The sequence below is a fragment of the Bubalus kerabau genome, chromosome 2, assembly GCF_029407905.1.
Source record: "Bubalus kerabau isolate K-KA32 ecotype Philippines breed swamp buffalo chromosome 2, PCC_UOA_SB_1v2, whole genome shotgun sequence".
NCBI classification, from domain to species: Eukaryota; Metazoa; Chordata; class Mammalia; order Artiodactyla; family Bovidae; genus Bubalus; species Bubalus kerabau.
This window is the reverse complement of record NC_073625.1, coordinates 45,513,885-45,532,915: the sequence shown is the minus strand read 5'-3', so window position 1 is coordinate 45,532,915 and position 19,031 is coordinate 45,513,885. Positions and strand designations below refer to the sequence as shown.

Below are 19,031 nucleotides of genomic sequence, written 5' to 3'. Positions count from 1 at the left end.
ATTAAACCTCTCATTGTGCAGCTACTATGTCCCAAAATCAGTCCCACTGTCCCGGGTGGAATTGGGCCATAATATCCAGTGGGAATTTTGTGGAGGTTGTATAATTCTATTAGTTCCATATCATAAGGATTAGGTATATCAATACAAGCATTCTTAGGTGTAGCTGCTTGTAGCATCATAACGCTAGGTCCTCCTTTTGTAGTGGGGCTAGAGGATGTCCCCTTTATTAGTTTCCCTGTTGTTTTTGTTGTGCACCAGGGTTCAAAGTGTTTCCATCCTTATCAAATTTAGAATGATATTCATCCAGCCAATGGAACCCCTTTTTACATCTTGGACATATTCCTGGGGGTCTATTCTTATTAGAAGTAGTATTATTTTTTCTGGCCTGTGTTGACATGTGACATTGTTTTTTCATATGGCTGGGCTTCCCACAGTTAAAATATTTGGCATTAGCAGCTTTCTGTACATTAAAGGTTTCCAATGCTGCCAATTTTGCTCTATGGGACATAGATCCGATATCTCTACATGCTTTCAAATATTTCATAAGAGAGCCAGTCTCTCGAATTGGTCTGAGCATGGATCGACATTCCTCATTAGCATTTTCAAAAGCAAGTTGTTTTAAAATAATATTTTGTAAAGTCACATCCTTAATAGATTTTTCGATTGCAACCTTTAATTTCCCTATAAATTAAGAATATTCTTCCTCATGTCCTTGAATAATCTTAATAAATGAACCATCAGAGTTAGTGCTATCAACCTTTGCTTATGCCCTGCAGGCAGTTTCTTTAATGAAATGTAACATCTGAGGGGTAATATTAGCTAACTGCACACAACCATATCGGCCATGGCTCTTGTTCCAGTGAGTATATCATAGGTTAAATTGGCAGGGTTACCATGAGATTGCTGGTCAATCATTAGCTGTCGGGCCTCATCATTAACCCACAATTGCCACTGCAGTAATTGTTGAGGATTTAAAACCATATTTGCTACTTGAAAAAAATCATATGGCATCCAATGGTCAGCCTATCCTCTGAGAAATTCTATACAGTAAGGAGAAGTAGGTCCATACAGAGTTCATGCTTTCTTAAAGCTAGACAACATGCCAAAATCTAGATTAGCCCAAGTATTTTGGTCTTGGGCAGGTTGATTAAATTGCATTGGGAAAGCAAAAGCGCAAGCAGGCATCTCCCGAGGAGGAGTCAAATGATTAGTACGAGCAAAGTTAGCAATTGCTGTTACAGGCAGAGCAGAAGGAAAAACCTCAGATTTGGGCTGTCCATTGAATGAAATGACCTCTGTTCTAAGTGGCTTCACTTTTGACATATCCTGTATATATACGTCTCTAAGTTGTTTTTCTAAGGATTGTGTCTGATTGAGCGTAACATTCTTATATTTCAAAGCACCTTGCATATCTTGTTCCTTAAGCTCATATTCATGTAAAGATCGAATAGTTTTTACTTCCAAATCAACGTTATGCCCTTCAATTTGTTCTATGATAGCCCATATGAGTGACCATGTAACCCTTGCCGATATGTTCGCAAAACATTATTTTCAACCCTTTTCTATATGTCTGGATTGAGTGTCCCCTCTTCTGGGAACTATGAATTGTTCCAGTAAAATATGATAGCAGTCGTTCAACTGATCTCTTGAAACATTAACACCGTTTTGTTTCAAAAAATGATGCATTATAGAAATGAAAGGAATTTTACTGCTATGTTGTCCCATCCTGCTTACCTCTTTCTGCAGGGGCTCGTCGCTTTGTTCAACCTTCCTTTCAAGTCCCTGTTCTTGGCACCACTTGTTCAGGATTTTCTCCCCAGGACTTGGAAGTGATGAACCTGAAAGAATGACACTCGGACAGTCTCTTGCAAAGACTGACAAGTTTATTTCTGCAGTCAAGCCTTTTTTTATAGAAGCAAGAACAAAGAGCTTAGAGTATACAGCCAGCAGAGTGCATACGGGGTTAACATCTAATCAGTAAAAATATTTCAAGGACAGCGCACTCTAAGTAACCCATGTGCTTATCCCATAACCCGTTTTCTCAAGCAACATCCTTAATATTTATTATTAAATCTTGGCGCTGGGCACAACCTAAGGCAGGAGATGTTTTTCTGCCTGCAGCACACCAAGCCGGGGTATTTCTGGCCCTTCGCCATTTTCTCAAGGACTTCCTCCAACGGGCTATTTTGTACTGTGCTTCCCAACACCTATCAACAGGGAATTTGATTAAATACACAGTAGGGCATTAATACAATAGACTACGACGCAGCTGTTTAAACCAACGTACATGTCTAGATATAGCAACTTACATGTTTACTTCCACGTACCCACTTGTGAACAAAGCAGGGCACAACCACGTGTGCACATTGCAGTGCCACTGGTACCAAAAGTGTGTGTTAGTCACACAGTCGTGTCTGACTCTTTGTGACCCCATGGACTGAAGCCCATCAGGCTCCTCTGTCCATGGGATTCTCCAGGCAGGAATATAGGAATGGGCTGCCATGCCCTTAAAGAAGACAGTGAATCTTGACTGAACTGTTTGTTGGGGGAGAACACTCATTGGAAGCTTACAAGAAACTATTAACAGTGGTTATTCATTTGGAGGGTAGGTGGGAACTGGGTGGATGGGTGTCAGAGGTGGGAGAAAAAACTGTACTGACTACCATTTTATACTTTCAGATTTGGGAATCCACATGAACATGGTTTATAATTCAGTACCTGAATTTTTAAGTGCTCTGTGACCAGAACCCAGTAAATTCTGTTGAATGAATTACAACACACATGAGAGCTTCCCCATCATCTGTTTCCCTCTCCACCACCTACCCTGTCACCATTGCTCCCACTGCCACTGCCCTGGGAAGACACAGGAAGCTTTTTAAAAGTTGCATCATCTTTAAGTTTTAAAGTCATACTTTCTAACTATCCATTTATAGTCATAAATCCCTCGATCACTCTTTAAAACTGACAAAGTGCTCTCAAACCTATGATCTAATTGGGTCCTTAGGACAACCTGAGACAGTTTATGTTTTGAAAGTGAAAGTCACTCAGTGGTGTTCGACTCTTTGTGGCACCGTGGACTATAGAGTTCATGGAATTCTCCAGGTCAGGATACTGGAGAGGATATCCTTTCCCTTCTCCAGAGGATTTGCCAATCCAAGGATCGAACCCAGGTCTCTTGCACTGCAGGGGGATTCTTTACTAGTTGAGCCACAAGGGAAGCCCAAGAATACTGGAGTGGGTAGCCTCTCCCTTCTCCAGCAGATCTTCCTGACCCAGGAATCAAACTGGGGTCTCCTGCATTGCAGGCAGATTTTTTTACCAACTGAGCTATTAGGGAAGGAGAAAACTGAAGTTTTGGGAAATGAAGGGTTCTGCCTGAGGTCATGCCTTTGAAAATGGCACAGCCAATCCTGATTGCCTGATGAGGATGGCACCTCCCTCATCATCCTTCCAAACTCTAAAAAGGGAAAAAATAAAGATGACAGGAGGTCTTCCACAGATTTTATGTCAGTTCCATGACACTCTAGGTCGGATTGATGTATGTGTGGGTCAGTCTGGGTCACAGTTCCGGGGGACAGGACTTTCTGAGAAAGGAAAACAGCCAACTTTTGTTTTGATTGTTACACTCACCCAGCAGGGAAGGAAAAAGGAAAGGAAAATGTTCTTGGCTGGCATGGAGAGAACCCTGCCAGAAAATGGGATGGATGCTCTAATTTGCCGAAGACATCCCCCGAGGCCCCACTAACACCATGATACTGAACCAGAGAGATGCTGAACACTTAGGAGTGCTGCTGATTCCCTGGCAACTTTTGAAAGCAAGCTTATGTTTCCACTGACTGAAGCAAGGGGCGGGGGCGTTGGGGGAGGGGGTAGTGGTGTGATGTCTAAGGATGGAATTAGAGAATGGGAGGATTTGGCTGCTGAGGATGGAGTTGCAGGTTGTCCTGGGCATGTATCACAAAAAGTTTCCCTACATCAGATTTTCCTCTGGTTCCTTTTATTAACCTCCAGACTGGCCCTAGAGTCCCAGATTCATGTGATGCTGCAAGAGAATGAGAAGGAGGAAATGCACATTTCATGACCACAATCTAAACACCCTGTTCAAGCTGACTGGGGACTTAGAGAAGAGCAGCAGCAACAGTGGAAAGGATGAGAATTCATCAGTGTGCCCCCTGAATTCATCATCATCTAAGACACAGCATGTGATATTGGGAAACTGTGTAATGTGCACCATCCAGGGCCATTCATAATGGTCTCAGAACAAATGAAGGATTCACATGTTCCCATTAGCAAGAGTCTAACTGGAATAAAAAGTTGACCCAAACAAGCTTCCCTGATCCCATATAAGATGGAAGACCCATCACCTTAGGAAAAACAGACTTTTTGTGTCATAACATGATTTATTACCTTGCATAGGAGAGAAAGCAGGATACTCATCTTCACACAGAAAAAGCAGAGAGGACTTCCCTGGTGGCACAGTGGATAGGAATCCATCTGCCAGAGCAGGGACATTGGTTCAATCCCTGGTCCAGGAAGATTCCACAAGCTGCAGATCAACTAGGCCTGTGTGCCAAAACTAGTGAGCCCACAACCCACAACTACTGAAGCCCATGCTCTCACAGCCTGTGCTCTGCGATGAGGGAAGCTATTGCAATAAGAAGCCTGTGCACTGCAACAAAGAGTAGCCCTTGCTTGCCATAACTAGAGAAAAGCCCTCATGGCAACAAAGATCCAGCACAACTGAACATAAGTTTTTGTTTTGTTTTGTTTTGTTTATTGTTGTTTTGTTGTTTTTAAGGCAGATAATTTTTAGTTTTAGTTTAGTTTTGTTTTGTTTTTTCAAGAAAGGAACAAGTAACTGTCCATAACTCTTCATCTAATTCTGACACCTTCAATTCACAACTATTTTAATCACTGCAGAGAAAGTAAAAATTTCTCAAGGAATATCATAAAATATAAATGCTAGCACCTTAGTTTTATTTTAAACCTAAATTCTCAAATGAACTAGCTAATTTAACTCAGCTCTGATGTGGTACCTTTCAAAGTGGGCAGAAGGAGCCAAGATGTGATACATACAAAGTCCATCAACACCTCAATTTGGCTCTGCAGCGGCTCAGCAACATGGAACAATTAATTCTCTTCCCCAAAAGCTTCTGACTCAGTGCAAACACACATACCCACCTCTGTTATCTAAGAGACCAGGATGATGAAAGGGAAAAGGAATTCTCCCCAAGATCAACATCTGACCATCCAAAATAGGACTGCCTTCACATTAAAACAATTTTCCACAGTCCCATTGTTCTATTTGTTTTGAATGATGGATAATCTAATTGCAGTAAAATGCTAATAGCTTCATTGTGTAACAACAGGGCTAATCAGTTATATATCTAAAGAGTTTGGGGCTCAGCCCTGAGGTATTTTTGGATCAATATCTGATCTCTTGACATCAATGTACTATTACCAAAGATTTAGTACATGAAGCAAAAATTCAACAAAATGGAGAACCACAGGGCCAAGACTAAAAAGATTTAACTTGAACATGCTATGGTCTGACCCAGGCTGGGGATACTCAGGCTTATACTTGGTGGGTCCAGTTCAATGTGGAGTGGGCGCTGGCACAGATTAAGAGTCAGGTAGGGAAAAAAAAAAAAAAAAAAGAGTGGGGCAGGGGAAAAGAAAGGTGCTTAGATCCATGTGGGGAGTGAAATAAATGACAAGCACTCAGAAAGTTTTGGAAAATCTTGAAGAGGGGTCAGGGAGTTGATAACTGTCAGTAGGGCAGGCCTAAGGAAGGAACCCCGGATAATGTATGGAAAGGAAGAATCAACACTTTTCCGCAGTCAGATGTACTTGCCCACGATGAGAACAGTTTCTGTGCAAAGAACATGAAGAAAGCCTCCAGGTGCCATGGAGCCCTGGGCAGGAGGTTTGGAAGAACAAGGCCACTCCCCTAGGCCAACCCACCAGACAAGAGAAAGACAGCGCCCCCACCCAGGGCACCACAGATGGGGGAAAGAAGGAAACCACCTAATACGTGCTCGTTGGTTCATTAACCCACATCAGAACTGTCTCCTGTGGTCTGTCACGTGGTCCTATAAAGATCTTGGTTGGATACTGGGAGCGATGGGCCACGGCCTCCCTGCTCCCCTGGCTCAGTCGCAACAATGCCACTGCTCAGAGAAAGCGATAGTCCTCGAAATAGCCCCACAACTCAGGCACCTGCCTCAGACTGAAAGATGCCTTTTCTATCTTCATGCGCAGAGTGATCTGGATCCTTCTGTTCCATGGGAACTAGATCCTGCCACTAAGGGTTTGCATGCTGCAACTGAAGATCCTGCATGCCGCAAGGAAGACTGAAGATCCCACATGCCACAACTAAGACCCAGCAAGGCCAAGTAAAAACATACATAAGTATTTGAAATCAACAACATAAGTAGTCATAACAGCTCAGTGTATTGAGTGCTTACTCTCAAACACCTCACTAAAGGCTTTACCTATTGACATTCCCTACATAGTTAAATCATGTTGCATCCACCCTAAGATACAGATGTTACGATGGCTTCCAATTTACAGAAGAGGAAACTGAGGCACAGCATGCCAACCTTCATTCCATCTTGTCCCCTCACTCTATGAGGAACCTCATGCCACACAGTACAGCCTGAGGACTCCAGAGTTTATGCGCAGTGCTTGTCAACTTCTGGGAGGGCTGTGGAGAGGGTGAAAATTACTTCTTGATCTGGATTTTGGAAGAGGATTCTTGACTCCCTTGCTCACAACATTCATATGAGTCATAGCTATCTTATTATTTTGCTGTAGCACAGGGTATAGCCAATTCTTACCCTAGTGTCTTCTTGGACCTCCCAGTCACTGGAGAAAGTTGCCAGCTGCTGCCCTTGTGAACAGTTTGAAAACTGGAAAAGGCTATAAAACATCCTTCTGTTCTCTTGAATGTCTGGAAGATGGCATCTTTCCATGGCATCTTGCCATGAGGCAAGAGGTTATAGTTCTCATCCATCCTAATTGGAAAAAAAGGAGGCAAGAGCTGTAGACTGGACACCCATGGGGTATACCATCTTGAATCAAGAGTCAACAGAAGACTGTAACAGTGTTGTCAGTTATACAACGTCTTTTTTATTATTTCAGTAGAGTTTAATTACAATGTTGTGCTAATTTCTGCTGTAAAGTGACTCAGTTATACATATACATACATTTTTTTAATATCTTTTCCATTATGGTTTATCCCAGGAGATTGGATATGGTTCCCTGTGCTAAAGTAGGACCTTGTTGTTTATTGCAAATGTAACAGTTTGCATCTGCTAACCCCAAACACCCAGTCCATCCGTCTCCCTCCCTCCATTCCTCTTGACAACCACAAGTTTATTCTCTGTATCCATGAGTCTGTTTCTATTTTGTATTTAGGTTCATTTGTGCCATATTTTACATTCCACATATAAGTGATATAATATGGTATTTATTCTTCTCTTTGTGACTCCACTTAGTATAATTATCTCTAGTTCCATCCATGTTGCTGCAAATGGCATTATTTCTTTCTTGTTATGGCTGAGTAGTGTTCATATACACATACCACATTTTCTTTAATCATTCAACTATCAAGGGACATTTAGGCTGTTTCCATATCTTGACTGTTGGGAATCATGCTGCTATGAACATGGGGGTGCATGTATATTCCTTAATTACAGTTTTATCCAGGAACATGCCCATGAGGGGGACTGCTGGGTCATATGGTGGTCCTATGAATTTTCTGATGATCCCCCATACTGTTTTCCATAGTGGCTACCCCAACTTACATTCCCACCAACAGTGTAGGAGGGTTCCCTTTTCGCCACTCTCTCTCCAACATTTGCTATTTGTTCTGTTTTTGATGATAGCCATTCTGCCTAATAGGAGATGGTAGCTGGCTGCAACTTTGATTTGCATTTCTCTCCATTCTGAAGTAGATCAGCCCTGGGATTACTTTGGAAGGAATGATGCTAAAGCTGAAACTCCAGTACTTTGGCCACCTCATGCGAAGAGTTGACTCATTGGAAAAGACTCTGATGCTAGGAGGGATTGGGGGCAGGAGGAGAAGGGGACGATAGAGGATGAGATTGCTGGATGGCATCACTGACTTGATGGACATGAGTCTGAGTGAACTCTGGGAGTTAGTGATGGACAGGGAGGCCTGGTGTGCTGTGATTCATGGGGTCACAAAGAGTTGGACACGACTGAGCAACTGAACTGAACTGAAGAATTAGTGACGCTGAGTAAATTTTTATGTGTCTCCTGGCCATCTGCATGTCTTCTTTGGAGAAATGTCTATTAAGGTTTTCTGCCCATTATTTTTTATTTATTTTGTTGTTGTTGTTGTTGTTGTTGAATTGTATGGTCTGTATATTTGAAACCCCAGTCTATTGCATCATTTGCAAATATTTTCTCCCATTCTTTAGATTGTCTTTTTTTTTTTTTTATGGTTTTCTTTGCTGTGCAGAAGCTTGTAAGTTTGATCAGGTCCCCTTTGTTCATATTTGGTTTTATTTCTATTACCTTGGGAGAATGACCTAAGAAAACAAAGGTCCAACTTATGTCAGAGAACATTTTGCCCATGCTCTCTTATAGGAGTTTTATGGCATCATGTCTTATGTTTAAGTCTTTAAACCATTGTGAGATATTTTTGTGCAGTGTGAGGGCATATTCTAACTTCCCTGATTTACATGCAGCTTCCAATTACACATCTACATGGCTCACATTAGAGGAGTCACCGTCTCTGATTGTTTCTCTACCTCACACTGCACGTGTCTATCCTTAAGTTTTTCAAAACACATGAATTGGGGGATGGGTGTGGGTGAACATTTGTGTATCTCCCAAGCTGCCTTCCTTCTAGTGGAGTGCTTCTTGTTTCCTGGGCAAAGGAAAGCCAATTGCAATGACCCAAGATTCAAGTCCTATCACTGCTACTTATCTCCTGTTTGACACACAAAGGATTTCTTAAATTCTCTAAGCTCAAATATACAATCTATAAAACGAGGATGACAACAGCATCCTTATTTGTTTAATGGTGGTGTAAGGAGTGCATTTTTTTAAAAGTAAGTAAAGTATTTGGCACAAAGTAAGCACAGTATAAAACTTAACATTTTTACAAAACCCTGCATAAAGTACCTGTTGGCAAGATAGAGAAGTCAAGAGAAGGAAAAGGAGAGATGAAAGTGGCACTCCAGCCCAAAGTAGACATTTGGGGGCTCACAAGGGAATCTCCACTGCCACTTTCTCCTGTGACACTGACCAGAATCTGTTCTCCTCTCCAAGGGGGCCACAATAACAGAGGAATGATTTGTATGTGGTTGTTAAAACACATCAGGGCAACACAGCCCGGTGAAATAGAAATCTTGTCAGACTACCATTTGACTCTGTACCTCTGCCCTAACGTTTTTTAAATATGTCAGAGAAAAAGAGGAAAGAGCTGGCTGACCACCAGAGAGCCAGTGGACAAAACTGTATTTCATTATAAAATCAGAAAAGAAAATAATGTCTTCTTAAGTACTGTGGCTCTTTTTACTTTGGAAAATAAAGTTTTATTGTTGAATAGTTTTAGAGCTGGTTTCCCTAAATAAAGACATGTAAAAATCTAAGTTTCTGCATATCAAGAGGTACTACATCATTCCTTGCCAGTTTTATTTAGAAACTGTACTTCTCCAGTATTTTGTTTTAATTCCACTTAATCTGGCTAAACCACCCAAGCAAACACAGAGCACACCATGTATTCTAAACTTGGATATTCTGGCTTTAATATGGAAAACAGGTGTTACCGTGAGCTTACGGACGCCCCTCTGTGGAACCTTCTGTCTTCTTTCTCAGTGATGTGAAATCTCAAGAGCTAAAAGTTAGTCTGCAGACCAAGGTCATGGCCATTCCAAATATCCTTAATGCTATGCCATGTACTGGGAAGATGTGACTTATTGTCCAATCACTATATGTTAGATTCAATTTTGAGGTTCCTCCCAGTTCCTCTGTATCAGCCTCCTCCTCCAACTGGAGAGAACCAATGCATTAGGGTTCCACCTGCTGTTTTGTATTGCAAACTTCAGTTGAGCCCATAACCTGAACCCTTATCTACATGCATTTCATCGTGACCACATGACAAACATTATAGAACTTCACAAGATTCCAGGAGTCTCCCAACAGACAAGGCCTGGTCTAATTCACCTCTCTGTTCTTCAAAGCCCTGTGAGCACCTTCCCAATCCCTTCATGCCCCCGCCCCCAGGCCCTTCCTCTATAAACTTTTGCTATTTGGAAGAGCCTGACATTGAGGTCTGCTGGCAGCTGATATGAGCGAATCCGAGTCAAACAAGAGGACAGCTGGGCTGCATTCCACACCAGTCCCATCTTGGCTTTCAAGCAGGTGTGCAGGACTGAGTAATTATACATTCTTCATCTAACCTGCATCAGATGTTCTGCATCAGTTACTAGGATTTAATCTCAACCAACCTTGTTTGGCACATTATGCAGGTGAGGCTCTTGAGGTTCTTGCTGCTACTGCTGCTAAGTCACTTCAGTCGTGTCCGACTCTGTGACCCCATAGACTTGAGGTTCTTGACAAGGTCAGTAACTTGCTCAAAATGACAGGAAGAATGGAGCCAGAATTCCAACAACCATCTGATTTCCAAAGGTGTTTGGATTGGTTTTGACCACTGTCCATCCCAAACAACTCCCACGGCATCCACTTTAAAATATAGTTTTCCTCCTCTATAAGGATTCCACCTCAATTAGGGTTCCACTTTCTTATTTCAAACTCCAGCAGACGCCATTGCCTGAACTCTTTTCCACAGGCATCTCATCTGCACCACAGACCAACTTGCATGGAACTCAACCTGAGAGGGCTCCTGTCCGATTGCCCTTCATGCTCCTCAGAGTGCTGTGACCAGGGCCTTCTTCCCCCATTAACCCCCAAATAAACCTCTGCTATTGGGGATAGGCTGTTTGTTGCTGGAAACCACCTTGAGCTTTGGCCTGAAACACTCTTCCCTGGTCAAGCACAGGAGCCATCCCTGTTTTTCCAATAGTGTTAGCCAGAGGCACCCAAGATCTCTGTAGACTCAACATGAGGAGCACCAAAGAGCACAAAATGGGAAGGAGACCAAGGCATCACTTAACATCGCCCAGACAGGATTCTGGAGGAGTTCCTGAGACTGCTGGGGATAAAGGTACCTCTGCTGGCCATGCCAAGTGGCTGAGGGATGGTATGGGCAAGAGATGGTAGGCTCACCTGAGGAAGAAGAAATAGGCGTAATCCTGGACCATGGTGTGGGAGTGACAGGAGAAGTAGCCCAGGCCGGTGAGGTTGAGCCTGGAGCCCCTGGGCACCTCGAGCATGCTGCCACGCCTGGTTGCACAGCATCTCGATCTCAGCGGAGTAGAAGAGCCCCGCGTGGCTGGCCTCTTACTGCCAGGGCAGGTTGTTGTACAGGCCGTGCACCTCCTCGTGCAGCGCCAGCACCTTGGCGTGCACGATGATCTTGGCCAGCTCCGCTGGGCAGCCCTCGCTCAGGGGTCTCCACTCAGAGGGCAGCTGGCAGCCGCCGGCGGCCTCCAGCCCGCGGGCCAGGCAGAGCGCGGCGAGCAGCAGCGGGCGCAGCATTCCGGCGGCAAGGGCGGGCGGCGGGAGCCGCCGGGTGGGTGCCGCGCCCCAGGCGCACTACCGGGGCGCATGGCCGGGGGAGGAGGGGAGCCCCGAGGCGGCAGCGAGAGCGTCGGGGAACCCGAAGTGCCGCGCCCCACCAGCAGGAGGCGCAGCCCGGGGCGCTTGGCTCCGCGCACCGCTGCGAAAGCTCAGCTTGCTGCTCCCTCCTCCGCCGGGATACCCCTGCGGGGCCTCGCTTGGGAGGCTTTTAAAAGGGCACGTGGAGGGCAGGCCACCGCCGCCTCCTGCCCGCCCGTGGCTGGGGCGTGGGCGGCAGAGGGAGGGGCGGAGGCGGGAAGCCGTCCAGGGGCGAGGGGTGCTGGGGAGACTGTGCAGTCGGCGCTGGACCGGGAGCCCCAGGGCCGATCTCGGTGTTTGCGCCAGCGCGGAGTCCGCGGCGGAAAAGTCAGTGTGGGGAGAGGCGGCCCAGCCCTCTTCGGGCGCCCTGCACACCGACCAGGTGGAAGCTTTGCAGGCACAAAGCCGCTCCAGACATGGCCTTCTTAGAATGATTGCTGTTAATTGCCATGAGTACTCAGCGTACGTTTTTGCATTTTCTGAGTAGTTCATTTACACTCAAATGGCACAGAAATCTAACTTAACCGTCGCAGAGTTTACCTTGGAAATTCTGTGTGATCTAATTAACTTTTCGGAATCTCTCTCTCCCTTTCCATCTCTTATGTTTTAACGATGCTCCTAGGAAAGCCTTCGACATCTGAAAAGCCAAAGCCACATTGCTTGGATTTTCCTACAGCTACATGGTCTCATGATTAACCTCATTCCTACCTTCAGATTCTGAACATCCTACACCTGAGAAACAGATTCAGAAGTCCCAAAGAGCTTTTCACAAGTCAATGAGTGACTCTGAAGAGACCTAAACTCCACACTTAAATCTTTATTTCTAAATTAGGCAGTTCCTTTTATCTCTCAATTGCCTTAATTATTCTTCATGTAGTAAGAAAAAAAAAAGATTATTTATAAGTATAAATATTTTGTATAGTCAAAACATATATATGTAATAGCATGGATATAATATACGTATCATCGTGCATATGTCATACATATTACATTAACAATAAGTTGATAAGCAAAACTGCTGTAAAATGGAAGGCTCTTTGTTCTGTAAGCATCTTATTAACCAGGTTTTCTGAAAGTTTAAGTCTTAGAACTCAGCTAAAGTCTTCTCTGACTGAAAGGAAGAGTTCTTAGGGAATTTGGAAAGGAAAGGTAAGGAGAAAAGTGGGGAAGGGGGAAGAAAGAAAATTCCAAGGCCTCACATCCCGTGAAAACCAAATCTTCCTGTGATCCCCAAGTCTTCAGTTAGGACAATTAAATTCATGCATGCTTCTTGTGACAGGGCAGAAATCCAGCTGGCGTGAAGCAGGGACTCAGGAGGAAGAGACCATGAGCAGCATGGTCTCAGGGAACCAGAAGACCCTGGGAAGGCTTTGGGCATGCCTTGAAGTGAAATGGCCAGGACTCCAGCCAGTGTGGCCCAGCTTCTGAGGGAATGAAGGCTAGAGATCCATAAGGTCACACCAATCCAGAATCCAACCGGTGACTCAATGGACAGATGTGTGCTTATTTGCTCAGTCATGTCCTACTCTTTGTGATCCCAGGGACTGTAGCCTCCCAGGCAACTCTGTTCATGGGATTCTCCAGACAAGAGTACTGGAGTGGGTTGCCATGCCCTCCTCCAGGGGATCTTCCCAACCCAGAGATCGAACCCAGATCTACCACATTTCAGGCAGATTCTTTACCGTCTGAGCCACCAGGGAAGAGTGACTCAGTGGACCAGATTCTTATTCCTACAAGATCATCTGTGCTGGAAGAGGAAAGAAGTAAGAGTAAGAGCTCCTCACGGACAATAACTAACCTCTACATAGCTGGAAGTCAGCCTGGAGCCTCGATTAATTCTGTAGAAAACAGTTATATGGAGGGAAGCAAGTGGACAGTAGCCCAGATGGTATATGACTCCTCCTGACAACCCCACCACCACCATGGGAGATGGTGGAGTTAAGCTTTTCCCACAAGGAGAAATGGCATTTGAGGGTGGCATCAGACATCCTATGTTAGGACTGCCTGTTTGTCTCTGCTTCAATATATGAGTTAAAACGTTTCATAACATCTTAGTCTGTTCAGGGTGCCATGGCAAAATACCACAGCCTGAGGGGCTTAAACAATGGACATTTATTTCCCACAGTGCTGGAGCCTGGAAGTCCAAGATCAGGGTGTCAATGGGATTGGTTCCAGGCTAGTAAACGGCCACCTTTCCTCTGTGTCCCCAAAGGGCCTGTCTTCTTTGTACATGTAGAAAGACAGAAATGTCTGGCCCTTCTAAGGACACCAGGCCTATCAGATTAGACTGCAGTCTTGTGGCCTCATTTAACCTTAATCACTTCCATAAAGGTGCTATCTCCAAATACAGTCTCACTGGGGGTTAAAACTTGAAAAGAAGAATTCAGGGCAGAGAGGAGGGGATGTGAACAAGGGACAGAATTCAATCCATAACAGTTATTTAGCAGGTGTTCTGCAGGTTTGTAGAGAAAGAAGGGATATAAAATGGTTTATATTTCTGGCACGCTAACTTAGAGCAAGCATTGCCAAATTATAATATTAACAATAACAACTGCTAACATTTATTCACCGCTTACTATGTGCCAAGCACTATTGTAACATATTGCCTATGTTATCATAATGAATGTTCCAAACACTCAAAATGGGCACTGCTATCATCCTCAGTTTAGAGACAGGGGACTTAGGTATGGAGAGGTTAATTGACTTACCCAGGACCACATAGGCAGAAAGGAACTGAGCCAGGATTCAAACACTAGCATCAGATTTCAGAGTTCACGTTCTTAACTACAGCATCAAAATATGGACAAAACAAGCAATGTTTTAAAGGCACACATGGGCCTTTTATTAAGAAACAAGTAAAGGGGACTTCCCTGGTAGTCTGTGATTAAGATGCCATGCTCCAAATTCAGGGAAACCAGGTTCAATCCCTGATCCAGGAACTAGATCCCACATGTTACAACTAAAACCTGGTGCAGCCATAAATGAGTATTTAAAAAGAAGCTGAGTTTATAAATAGTAATAACCTTCACAGAATAACCAGTGATGGCTAAATGAGGGATTAACCAGATTAACATTAATTTTGTTTTCACCAGCAGCCCTGCTCTATTTTAAGTTGTTAAGTTTATTTTAAGTTACTACAGTAACTTATGCAGACAAGAGAATAAGGAAGTTTTGCTTGTTTGTTTGTTTTTTAACTGTAGCTAGTGCTTCAGACCACTCCAGTACTCTTGCCTGGAAAATCCCATGGACGGAGGAGCCTGGTAGGCTGCAGTCCCTGGGGTTGCTAAGAGTCGGGCATGACTGAGCGACTTCATGACTTCACTTTCACTTTTCACTTTCATGCATTGGAGAAGGAAATTGCAACCCACTCCAGTGTTCTTGCCTGGAGAATCCCAGGAACGATGGAGCCTGGTGGGCTGCCGTCTATGGGGTCGCACAGAGTCGGACACGACTGAAGTGACATAGCAACAGCAGGAGTGCTTCAGAGGGCTGGAAAAAGTTTTTTTCTGTTTCTACAGACCTGAAGACCCTGATTATTCTTTCCATTTAGATGAACAAATAAGTAAAAATCAGTATGCACAGCTGATGTCTCTCTTGTTGTATAAACTGGACAGAATCAAAACTCTTCCAGTATTACCCAGAATACATTTTCCAGATGCAGGGGCCTGTGAGGGTTGTCCTTCTCCTGGATTCTTCACAGACACATCAGTCATGTTTTTGCTTCTCTAGAAGGTCTGGCAAAGTGCCTCCCTGATTGGGGTTGTTCACCTGGAGCCCTGGACAAATGTGAGCATCCCCTGGTGAGCAGCTCCCCTTTGGGGACCAAGATCTCCAAGGAAGCAGAGCTCAAGGAAGCCAGGATGGGAAGCAAAAATTCTACAATTGGGTTGTGGGGTCAGTAGTGGAACAAGCCACTTCCACACCTTGATTACAAGACCCATATGTTCTGGCTGTGGGGGGAAGATAGCACCATTATGCTTCAAATGTACACTATATCCTTCACAGCATGTAAAATACCCTTTAAGACTGCACCCCACCCTTTCAGGATTTTGACTCCCATCCGACACACTTGAGTCTTCATTAGCTGTCACACTGTCTCAGTAAGCTTTCAAAATTTGCCCAGTTATTTCTAGGTGATGGCGTCCTTGGTAAAACCAGTTAATTCCACGGCCAAGGACACATTGCTATATTCCCTTTGCCATCAAAGAAGAGATGCTATGAAAATCACTGATCAGAAGCAATGCTACAGGAAGTACCACGATGCTGGAAGATGGGTTCTGTGGACAGAGTTCCTGGAAGAAGCACTGTGGGGCAGGAAAGGCAGATCTACACTTAGAATGTATTTACTCCATTGAGGACAAGTCTCTGCTCACTCCAAGATGGAAGAGGTTTAGTGTAGTCACTTCAGTCATTTCAGTCACTCAGTTGTGACTGGCTCATTGCAACCTCACGGACTGCAGCACGCCAGGCTTCCCTGTTCATCACCAACTCCCAAAGCTTGCTCAAACTCATGTCCATTGAGTCAGTGATGCCATCCAAACATCTCATCCTCTGTCATCCCCTTTTCCTCCTGCCTTCAATCCTTCCCAGCATCAGGGTCTTTTCAAATGAGTCAGTTCTTCACATCAGGTGGCCAAAGTATTGGAGCTTCAGGATCATTTCTTCCAATGAATATTCAGGACTGATTTCCTTTAGGATTGACTGGTTGATCTCTTTGCAATCCAAGGGACTCTCAAGGGTCTTCTGCAACACCACAGTTCAAAAGCATCAATTCTTTGGTTCTTAGCCTTCTTTATGGTCCAACTCTCACATCCATACATGACTACTGGAAAAACCAAAGATTTGACTAGACGGCCCTTTGTCAGCCAAGTAATGTATCTGCTTTTTAATATGCTGTCTAGGTTGGTCATAGCTTTTCTTCCAAGGAGCAAGCATCTTTTAATTTCATGGCTGCAGTCACCATCTGCAGTGATTTTGGAGCCCCCCAAAATAAAGTCTCTCACTGTTTCTATTGTTTCCCAATCTATTTGCCATGAAATGATGGGATTGAATGCCATGATCTTTGTTTTTTGAATGTTGAGTTTTAAGCCTTTTCAGATTTTTTCACTCTCCTCTTTCACTTTCATCAAGAGGCTATTTAGTTCCTCTTCACCTTCTGCCATAAGGGTGGTGTCACCTGCATGTCTGAGGTTATTGATATTTCCCCTGAAAATCTTGATTCCAGCTTGTGCTTCATCCAGCCCATCATTTCGCATGGTGTGCTCTGCCTATAAGCTCAATAAGCAGGGTGACAGTATATAGCCTTGACGTACTCCTTTCCCAATTGGGATCCAGTCCGTTGAACCATGTCCGGTTCCAACTATTGCATCTTGTCCACATACAGATTTCTCAGGAGACAGGTTCAGATCAGTTCAGTTCAGTCGCTCAGTCATGTCTGACTCTTTGCGACCCCATGAATCACAGCTTGCCAGGCCTCCCTGTCCATCACCAACTCCCGGAGTTCACTCAGACTCACATCCATCGAGTCAGTGATGCCATCCAGCCATCTCATCCTCTGTCGTCCCCTTCTCCTCCTGCCCCCAATCCCTCCCAGCATCAGAGTCTTTTCTAGTGAGTCAACTCTTCGCATGAGGTGGCCAAAGTACTGGACTTTCAGCTTTAGAATCATTACTTCCAAAGAAATCCCAGGGCTGATCTCCTTCAGAATGGACTGGTTGAATCTCCTTGCAGTCCAAGGGACTCTCAAGAGTCTTCTCCAACATCACAGTTCAAAAGCATCAATTATTCAGTGCTCAGCCTTCTTCACAGTCCAACTCTCACTGTGGTCACTCTCACAGTTCAACTCTCCTGTGGTCATCCATACATAACCACAGGAAAAACCATAGCCTTGACTAGATGGAACTTTGTTGGCAAAGTAATCTCTCTGCTTTTGAATATGCTATCTAGGTTGGTCATAACTTTCCTTCCAAGGAGTAAGCGTCTTTTAATTTCATGGCTACTGTCACCATCTGCAGTGATTTTGGAGCCCAAAAAAATAAAGTCTGACACTGTTTCCACTGTTTCCCCATCTATTTCCCATGAAGTGATGGGACCGGATGCCATGATCTTCGTTTTCTGAATGTTGAGCTTTAAGCCAACTTTTTCACTCTTCTCTTTTACTTTCATCAAGAGGCTTTTTAGTTCCTCTTCACTTTCTGCCATAAGGGTGGTATCATCTGCATATCTGAGGTAATTGATATTTCCCCTGGAAATCTTGATTCCAGCTTGTGTTTCTTCCAGTCCAGCATTTCTCATGATGTATTCTGCATAGAAGTTAAATAAGCAGGGTGGCAATATACAGCCTTGATGTACTCTTTTTCTTATTTGTAACCAGTCTGTTGTTCCATGTCCAGTTCTAACTGTTGCTTCCTGACCTGCATATAGGTTTCTCAAGAGGCAGGTCAGGTGGTCTGGTATTCCCATCTCTTTCAGAATTTTCCACAGTTTATTGTGAACCACACAGTCAAAGGCTTTGGCATAGTCAATAAAGCAGAAATAGATGTTTTTCTGGAACTCTCTTGCTTTTTCCATGATCCAGCACATGTTGGCCATTTGATCTCTGGTTCCTCTGCCTTTTCTAAAACCATCTTGAACATCAGGAAGTTCATGGTTCACATATTGCTGAAGCCTGGCTTGGAGAATTTTGAGCATTACTTTACTAGTGTGTGAGATGAGTGCAATTGTGCAGTAGTCTGAGCATTCTTTGGCATTGCCTTTCTTTGGCATTGGAATAAAAACAGACTTTTTCCAGTCCTGTGGCCACTGCTGAGTTTTCCAAATTTGCTGGCACATTGAGTGCAGCACTTTCATAGCATCATCTTTTAGGATTTGAAGTAGCTCAACAGGAATTCCATCACCTCCACAAGAGCTTCATAGTGGATGCTTCCTAAGGCCCACTTGACTTCACATTCCAGGATGTCTGGCTCTAGTTGAGTGATTACACCATCATGGTTATCTGGATCATGAAGATCTTTTGTATAGTTCTTCTGTGTAGTCTTGCCCCCTCTTCTTAATATCTTCTACTTCTCTTAGATTAATGCCATTTCTGCCCTTTGTTATGCCCATCTTTGCATGAAATGTTCTCTTGATAGCTCTACTTTTCTTGAAGAGATCTCTAGGCTTTCCTTTTCTATTGTTTTCCTCTATTTCTTTGCATTGATCACTTAGGAAGGCTTTCTTATTTCTACTTGCTGTTCTTTGGAACTCTGCATTCAGATGAATATATCTTTCCTTTTCTC

The 19,031-nt window shown here is 44.0% G+C and overlaps 1 long non-coding RNA gene and 1 pseudogene across 1 annotated transcript; one reads left to right on the top strand and one right to left on the bottom strand.

Moving 5' to 3' along the window:
* Nucleotides 1–1,853: 1,853 nt before the first annotated feature.
* On the bottom strand, nt 1,854–11,854 carry LOC129643288 (coiled-coil domain-containing protein 3-like; annotated as a pseudogene).
* Nucleotides 10,491–12,514, top strand: LOC129643290 (uncharacterized). Its single transcript, XR_008710220.1, has 3 exons — nt 10,491–10,597; nt 11,060–11,200; nt 12,377–12,514. It is a non-coding gene; the product is annotated as an uncharacterized LOC129643290 (long non-coding RNA).
* Nucleotides 12,515–19,031: the final 6,517 nt, after the last annotated feature.